The following is an 8318-nucleotide window of genomic DNA, read 5'->3' on the forward strand; positions in this document are numbered from 1 at the left end:
TATATTGATGACATGTTAGTTAAGTCCTTGCGCGCTGAGGACCATTTGGCTCATTTGCAGGAAACGTTCGAGATCTTAAGGAAATACAACATGAAGCTCAACCCCGAGAAGTGTGCTTTTAGGGTCGGTTCAGGAAAGTTCCTTGGTTTCATGGTATCGAATCGGGAGATCGAGATCAACCTCGATAAAATCAAGTCCATCGAAGACATCACTATCGTGGACAATGTAAAAGCCGTGCAGAGGCTAACTGGACGGATAGTTGCATTAGGCCAATTCATTTCGAGGTTGTCTGATCGAAGCCACAGATTTTTCTCTCTGCTAAAAAAGAAGAACGATTTCGCGTGGACCCCGAAATGCCAACATGCATTAGAGGAATTGAAGTGGTACCTATCGAGCCCACCATTGCTTCACACTCCAAAGGCACATGAGAAACTTTACTTGTACTTGGCAGTATCGGAAATCGCGGTAAGTGGTGTCCTAGTTCGAGAAGAACAAGGTATGCAATTTTCCGTTTATTATGTAAGTCGAACCTTAGGAGAAGCAGAAACTAGATATCCACATTTGGAGAAATTGGCACTTGCACTGATAAGCGCCTCTAGAAAGTTAAGACCATACTTTCAATGTCACCCCATATGCGTATTAACCACTTACCCACTTCGTAATATTTTGCACAAGCCCGAACTGTCAGGACCCAAACCGATGGGCCGCGATAGGCACCCGGTACCTTACTCAATCGAGTACCAACGTAATGTATCTTTCTTATTACAACATCATATACACGTGACATACGGGCCTAATAGGCCAACATGATCATTTATAAACTCAAAACATAGGCCGACAAGGCCATACAATCTTTCACGTACACGACATATGTCTGCAAGCCTCTAAGAGTACATAAATATTATAAAGGCCGGGACAGGGCCCCGCCATACTAATCAGTACATGTCCTAATCATACCGACCGCATAAGCAACTCCAGGGCAAATGGAGCGCACCAACACCTTCCGCTGAGCTGATAGCCTACTTGGAGGACTCTTGACCTGTCTATCAGGACCTGCGGGCATGAAACGCAGCGTCCCCAGGCAAAAGGGACGTCAGTACAAATAATGTACCGAGTATGTAAGGCACATAAATAAGTACATAACAGACCTGGAAGAAATATAGAGTAAATGACTCAACATGTAAGTCTAGATAACTCTGTAAATCATTAAATGCTCATAGTGTCATGCATATGCGTATGAATGTCATGTCATGCATAAGTACATATTTCATAACATCATCAGGCCTCTGAGGGCATCCTATCATATCATCTCGACCACTGTGGGCAAAATCATCAACGTATACCAGCTGATCAGGTGGTGGTGTGTATATAATGCCGTAACCTTTTCCCATATCCCATATCCCATATCCATATAATTTACATATATATGCGTATATAACGCCATCTGGTCATGGGTTAATGTACATGTATAAATGCATGAAATGCATAAGAAATACGTTAATAAGATTTTCTCGGAATGCCATAAAAATCAATATACCTTTCGGCTAAACTTTATCAAATACGTATTTTTCTGAGACCCATGAACAGAAGATATAATAATAATTCACATGGGGAATCAAAAATATAGACACCCCTAGTATTTCTATGAATAGAGTCATTTATGAAAGTTGCGTATTTTGCTCGTTTCATTTGTATTATTTGGATCATGCCAAAACGAAAGAAGGGATAGCCTTAACATACCTGGAGTAGAGAAAAATCCGTATGATATTCCTGAAAAAGGTTGCACCGTACTCCCTTAGAATCACAAAATCTCACGTTGCTAATGTGCTAATAATTCTCGTTGGAATGATTTGGTGTAGGAATTGGTTGAAGAATCAAAATCACGTTGCTAATGTTTTGTAGGAATTTCCACGAAATTGATAACAATTTGTAACAAAGTCACTTTGCTAATATCCAAACCTCACGTCTGATGTATGTTTGAGAATGAAAAATATTGCTTTTTATTTAAGATCCTAGAATTTAGGTGTCTTAAAATTGATAAGTTAGGTTGCCACCTAATGTAATGACTTAAAGAGTCATACATATGATTTAAGGGGTGCTGCCACGTGAATCCCCCCTTACTTATCCAATTATCCACCCCTTTTTCTTAATTAATTTATTAATTCCCCCACTAGTCCAATAATTAATCAATTACCCACATAATTAAGAAATATCTCAAACTACATAAAATACTACTCACTTTTAATATACTTTATAAACCTTACTATCATAGCCATATGGTACATTGTATGGCACTAGTCCATACATACCGGGTATTTTAGCTCGAATCATATTTTATCCCAAAATGTCAAACTTCGACGAAATTCATTTCCTTCAATTCTCTTATCCTCTTACCTTTACGAATTTATTTATCACTTGTTTGAAATAGCGTAATACTTATAATCTCGAAACAATCTCATTCCCCAGCTTACGTCGATTAACTTACGATGAAACTTTAACGTACGAAAATGCAGGATGTAACATCTCATTTTCGAGCTTATATCAACTTACTTATGGCGTACTTCCATGTACGAAAATATGGGGTGTAACATCATTCCCCCCTTTGGAATATTCGTCCTCGAATGTTAACTGATGCACTTATCATTCTCATAACCTATAGCTCTTGCGAATACTTTAATACTTTTCTTGCCACTTAGGAAACTGTTCTTTAAATAAATCCAAAGGCTAGGGCATCCCCCCTTTAGGCCTCTTTCTCGCACCACGGTCTGTGGTCGGAATACTTTCAATCTCGTAATTCTTGCTACCTTCTGTCATGTAGCCTGTACGAATTTTTCCTTGTATGTGCGCCTATGCGACTCTTCTCTCCTCTTTCCTCCAGCTTTTAGCCAATCTCCAGGCCTCATTTCACAAACATATACATAGCTTGATAAAATGTCCCTCTGGGCATCTGTAGGTATACTGAAGTTCTTCGCTCGGTACTTTGTCGAACTTACGAATATTGTTATACCTTATTTCATAGATCCGCTTATCCATTCGTATGACTTTACTGCATCTAGGTAGGCCATACTATACCATAATTATTACTTCGATTTATCGTTACTGAGATCTGCTACTGAACTTTAGGTTACTTTCGTTACTTATCCCATATGTATAAATCTAAGTCCTTTAATTCTTTCTCATCACTTGTTCATCTTAAGAATGACGGCCTAATCTCACCTCATACTTTTGTCCATCCACTGTTGATTCACCTTAATGTTGATATATCATCTACCACTGATAACTTGATCTCTTATGTAACACTGTCGCTAGGGGTGATACTAACCGTATTTTATAGCATCCCAATATGACTCACTTTACATGGGTATTTTAATCCCGTACAATTCATGAAATCCTCTTCAAGTCATTACTCCATCGAAGGCCCAAACGACATCCTTTATCTATCACAATCATACCCTCATTCTACTCTAGATGCTATTAGTCTTAGATTCCTTTGAGTCCATTCAGGCTATGCTGAACTTTCTATAACTTAGAGAAACTATTTGCTCTCTTGTTTTAATGGGCTTAATCTCAAGGACTTATCCATTCTTGTCACCTTCTTACTCCCCCTTTCTCCTACTTACTCTTGTCATAAAACTTCGTTGTTTTACTATACTTTTAGCTTGCGACCTATACATATCTATTTATACTATTCGCAACCTTCCTTCAACTTGCTTGCACCATAGATTTCGTTGTGTTATTCTGGAACATCAAGCGAGACATCACTTCATCTCTAACTCTTCTTTGCTCTCTTGACTAGATCTTTCAGTACTTAGAAGCCATAGGCTGGAAGATATACTACTGACGATGCTGCTATCATTCCTGGATATTGAATCCCCGCACTTCTAGCCTTCTATCCGAAGTAAGGACTATTCACAACCTTATGCATTTGAGTATCTCGTACGTTGTCCACATTTACCTTACTTATCTTAAAGTCTCACATAATATCTTCTATCTCTTTCATAACCTCTCTTCCACATAGGTATGATTCATATCCACGACTTGAAGACAGTGTCTATCTTTGTAGGACTCATATCTAGTTGTACTATTTTAGAATGCATCATCTGGGGTCATACAAGGAGATCTGGTGGTTTTGTTGTACTATCTCTCTTATGCCTATGATATTAAGGATGATCCTGTAATGTTCTCAATCACATTTTTTATAATTGTTCGGGGCCAATAATCAGACTCCTGATTTACTTGGTTGATATAACTCTTCAGTTTCCACTTCCTTCTGATCAGCCTTTATGTAGGCTTAAGCTATCTTCCAATCTACGACTCATGGTATTTAGTTATTACTTTTAGCCTTTAATGGACGCTATGGAAAACCACGATACAATCTTCTAATGATTCAATCCTTTATCTATGATCTGGACCCAATTCCTTCGTTTAACTTATACCGGAGTCTTCTACGGCTGATCATTAATCGAATAATTCCTTTCGTTCCATCTCAGTTTCCTTCAAATGTAAGCAATTGCTTTTCCTGGTCTTTTTCCCTTGTTGCGTGCATACTTAGCTTATCTGAGTTCTCACATATGCTTAGATTTTTGTGCAACTCATATGGTCTCGAATATTAATTTTGGTTTTACTCCCCGCTCATTGGCCATTGTAGGTGTCACTTTCTTATGGAGTGCATACAATGTTGTTGTGATACTGTTGTCATAAGACCATTCCCTCCTTAGGTCACTGAGCTTAGGTTGAAGCCTTCTTCCTTACTTTCTCAGCTAGTCTTTTATTGTAGTATTTAGGGAGGATCCTCTCACTCTTGTAAAGTTGTGAGCTTATTACGGACCTTTTGATGTCCTTCCTTGCCTATAATTATTCGTAGTTACTTATCTCCATGCCCTTGTGCTTGTAGGGTTACCTCTGAACTAGGGGTGGCATGTGGGTCGGGCCCGGTCCTAAGTGGGCTTTGCGGGCCCGGTCCTAAGTGGTCCGGTCCTAGGCGGGCCGGTCTTAAGCGGTCTCGGGCTTCGCGGGCTTCTCGTTGGAACCGGTCCGGGACCGGGACCACGAACTAGCGGTCCCGGGCCTAAGCGGGCCCAAACGGTCTTAAGCGGGCCCAAGTGGGACCAACGAAAACTTTCTATTTTTTAAATTATTTTTATACAAGTTAGAGAAAAAAATGGTAATAAAAATATCTAAGGCAATTCCTAGTAAATTATATTATAGCATTGTCACCTAAATTTTTTAATTCAAATTTAAAGACAAAAATATTGTAAAGAGATATTCAAAGCAATGCGTTATAATATATATACTATACTATACTATATATACATCTTAAGATATATAAGCTATATTCGATTTACTTTATATACATCTTAAGATTTATACATTAATATTCGATTTATATACTATATATACATCTTAAGATATATATATATATATTTAAGATGTATATATAGTATATCGTAAGATGTATACTATTGAATATGGCTTATATACTATATATATACATCTTAAGATATATATATATATATATATATATATATATATATATATATATATATATATATATATATATATATATATATATATATATGAGAGAGAGAGAGAGAGAGAGAGAGAGAGAGAGAGAGAGAGAGAGAGAGAGAGTATAGTATATACTATATTATACTATATGTATAGCTTAAGGTATATAAAAAGACAAAAATATTATAAAGAGATATTCAAAGCAATGCGTTATATTTTTATTATAGTATTAAAAAATCATGGCAATATCTTTCTTAGTCTTCCTCCCCCCTATGGAATGAGCACAACAAGGTGCTAATACCACCATTGAGAAGAAAAAGAAACTAATCAAAATGTGCCAAAATACAAGTTACATATTAATTTACATGGTATCTCTTACAAATTTCATAAATCCTTCAAGGTCCGGAGGAATTTTCGTTGGTGGTGGCGGAAATGAAGCTTGGTCATCACCGCTTCCAGGCGAAGCATCATCCTCCGCAAGTTCAGCTAGCATTTCTTCATAAGTTTCGTCTACCTCTGGTTGTGATTCAACAAGTCCAAAATTTCTTCTTTCCGAACGGATCCAATCTCTGAAAAGTACTGATTTTTCCAAGCTCTCCCTCATAGATGCTCTATAATCACCGAGTTGAAGTCTTGCTTGACTGAAAGTGCTCTCTGATACCACTGTTAAAGCTTGAATAGTTAAAATATCTCGGGCCATCCTTGAAAGAATTGGAAAGTATTTTTCTTTGTCCTTCCACCATTCCAAAATATTAAAGGAGCCGTCGGGATTCACTTCCTCAATTCCATGTGACAAATAAACTTCAAGCTCATTTAGTTGTGAAAAATCACTAGTACTAGAACCTTGAGAACCCCTGAACCCTGCCCAAGCACTAAGTGCTCTTACTCCCGCAGTTCTTTTAGATGATTGAGAACTAGAAGAAGAAGGAGTTGGAATATTTGGTCTAGCATGATCTAATGCAACTTGATAAGCATTATAAATAGTTTGAACATTTATTTTAATTGAGGCTATTGCGTCCGGAAGTTTAGACAACTCCTCATCTTCAAGTGCTAAACCATTATAAACAGTTCATACCAAAATTGAGGACCTCCTAATTTCATAGTAGGATTTAACAATGCAGCAACACCGTAAATAGGGGGAATAGGGAAAAAATATTTTTAAAATTTTTTTCTCATGGAATCAATAGCAAGTTGATAAATTTCCCCACCCTCTGAAAAATGATCAAACAAATTAGCAAGTTCTGCAATATAAACTAAACAGTTAGAAATAGTAGGATAATATTGCCCAGAAAATTTCATTTGTAGCAATATGAAATTTTTCTAAAAAATCTACAAGCATTTTAACATTAGCCCAATCCGCATTTATAAGGTGCTCATCATCATCACTTACATGAGCATTAAACGTTGAGTTTATGGGGTTTCTATATTCATATGCAACAACTAAACTTTCATACATGTAATTCCATCTAGTTGACAAGGTTTAGGAATCTTTCTTTCTCTTAGGCCAAATTCATCGCATATTTTAAAATATTCTCTAAGTCTACTTCTACGGTTTGAATAAAAAAGCCAATTAAGAGCCATTTTAACCTTTTCAATTTCAACATTTAAAATTCGCATATCATCACCCACAATTAAATGGTAAATATGACAAATACATCTAACATGAAAAATGTTACTAAATGCAGGACTTAGTGTAGTGGTAAGCAAGGCTACAACATTTGTGTTACTAGTAGCATTATCCATTGAAACTGACATTATTTTATCACTAATGCAAAAATATCTACAAATATCCGTAATCGTGCTAGAAATAAACTGCCCTGTGTGACGTGAATTAATTATTCTGTAAGCAATAATTCGCTTTCGCATTATCCAATCCTCATCAATCCAATGACTGGTAGCAGTAAGGTAATCACAATCATTACCACTTCTACCAATATCAGTTGTAATAGCAACACGATAATTTATATGAGTAAATAAATAGCGCAAATATTGTTCATATTCATGTTTATATTTATAAATATCACTCTTTACGGTTGTGCGAGGAAAACCTTTATAAGTAGATTATAAACTTTTCTAATATAATGCACAAAGTGAGGGTTAGAAGGAAAACTATAGGGTAAGCTCATAATAGTAACCATTTTTGCCAATTCTTTCCGATCTTTATTTGGATCATAATATAAAATACCACCGGTAATAGTGTTAATTTCCAGTTGAAATTGATTTGACCCGGTACTAAGGTCAGCCTGACTAGGTGCACTTGTCCCCTCGGCCAAAGCTTTCATACGAAAATATCTAGCTTTATCTTGAGGGTGTAGCAATATGTGTCTAGTCAAACTCCTCCCCCCCCCTCCCCGACTTCCAACATATTTAAAAACTAACTCTTTGCCACAAGTTTTACACTTAGCCCTATTTTTTCTCTTAGTTGAGTAAAAAATGGCCAAACAAGAGATGTTTCTGCCCGTTTAGAAGGTTGTCTAGAAAAAGTAGGGGCAGTAACATGAGGGTCAGACAGGGGATCATTTGGATTATTATTAGTTGGGTTAACTTCAGGAGCAGTACTAGTGGGTGTATCGTCATCCGGTTGCGTTTCATCTAAATCTATTTCTTCATCATCATTTTCATAAATAGTTGGATTACCATAAATAACATTCATATATTCATGGTTTAATTGTTCACCGGGTGCAATATTATGGCAAAATTGACTCTCGGTAAATTGTAATAAACTATTATCGCTATCAAGAATAGCAGGTGTAGGACGGGTAACAGGTTTCGGCCGGGGAGCCGGGGGAAGTGGAGGAGGAACAGATTGG

The sequence above is a fragment of the Nicotiana tabacum genome, chromosome 4 (genome assembly GCF_000715075.1).
Source record: "Nicotiana tabacum cultivar K326 chromosome 4, ASM71507v2, whole genome shotgun sequence".
NCBI classification, from domain to species: Eukaryota; Viridiplantae; Streptophyta; class Magnoliopsida; order Solanales; family Solanaceae; genus Nicotiana; species Nicotiana tabacum.